The sequence below is a fragment of the Rana temporaria genome, assembly GCF_905171775.1.
Source record: "Rana temporaria chromosome 4 unlocalized genomic scaffold, aRanTem1.1 chr4t, whole genome shotgun sequence".
Lineage (NCBI taxonomy): Eukaryota > Metazoa > Chordata > Amphibia > Anura > Ranidae > Rana > Rana temporaria.
In genome coordinates, this window is record NW_024404457.1 from 190,609 (window position 1) to 191,961 (window position 1,353).

Genomic DNA, 1,353 nt, shown 5'->3' on the forward strand with positions numbered 1-1,353 from the left:
TCCCAGAATCCTCCTCACCTCTCCGGTCAGCAGGTAGATGATCTCCAGGGTGAGGTTTAGTATCTTCTCAGTCATGTGACTCCGGTCCTCCTCCATCCTCATTGGTCTCATCATTTGATCTATACAGGTCTCCTTGTAGACGGATAACTTTGGGAAATGAAAGTAAGAATTATTTGGATGGTATTGGTCACACAATAACTTGTATGCCCTTACTGCCCAGGCCAGTTTTCAGATTTTTTCAGACAGATAGACCTTTCTTTTGGTGGTATTTAATTCCCCATTAGGTTTTTATTTTTGCTTACTTACCTGGCAGGGGAGACACCATGATCATGAAGGTGGTTCTCCCAGGGCGAGGCACGGCTATTGCACACTCTAGGCCGTGCTGATCGTGGTTGTCTTCCCTGCCGCTTCTCGGCCTTTTGGCTGGGACTGGGTGTGGTATCTGTCCTTATCAGTTGTCAGCGGAGCGCTGAAGCACCTCCTACATGGGGAGGGTGGATGCAATCCAATGACGTCATTGCACCTGGAAGGATGGTTTCAGCATGGACTACGCTGTGCTGCCCGATAGAATACTGGGGGCCGGCCCATGGTTGAGTCTGAGCCATCTGGAAGGGTGCTTCTGGTGAGGATGGGTGCTGTGCTTGGTCTTGGTCTTTTTGCCGAGTTCTAGTCTGGCCTTCTGGCTGGCTGGTGTAAGTGCTATCTCTGTCAGCGATCCGGTAGGAGGAGCTGGTAATGCTCTGGGATATGACGGGGCAGGACCGTGCAAATCCGCTGGGTTGGCTGGCAGGGGTGGAGGGCTGCACTGGCCGGTCGGGGGGTCGGATATGGAACGAAAAGCCTATGGTGCATGTGCCCCTGGAGTGGCAGTCCAGGGGTATCTGAAGATCACTGTGTGTGAGGGACACATTGATTGAAGGATACCACGGTCACTGCACCAGATACACGCTTTTTTTAGCACCTGCCTCCTGGGCCGGGCCTTTTGGCTAGGACCGGAGGAATTTTTTATTCCTGGCCGGAGGGCCTGGTCATTGTTTCACCACAATGGCCACTTCTTTCACTCTCCTCTCCACTATCCCTTCCCCCACTTTATTTTATTTAAGCCTGTGTTTGTCACTTTTTTGTCTTTTTTTGTTGTGCACGTTTTGTCTCACTGTGTGATTAGTAGGGTGCGGGTCCTCGGGCCAGCCCTGAACGTCTTGGGAGTGGGTGGACATGGCCTTCTGGCTTAGTTCGCCTGCTCTCATGGGGTCTCCCTTCGGGGGAGCCCCACCTAGTACTGGGAGGGTTCTGTTTCGGCAGTCCCTCCGAGGAAGTTGGGTCCGTGTCGGCTTCGGTTGCTCGGACCACAGT

General features: G+C 52.9%; 1 non-coding gene across 1 annotated transcript; it reads left to right on the forward strand.

Moving 5' to 3' along the window:
* The first annotated feature begins 298 nt into the window (after positions 1 to 298).
* On the forward strand, positions 299 to 457 carry LOC120921803. The gene has a single exon (XR_005744982.1). It is a non-coding gene; the product is annotated as a U1 spliceosomal RNA (small nuclear RNA).
* Positions 458 to 1,353: the final 896 nt, after the last annotated feature.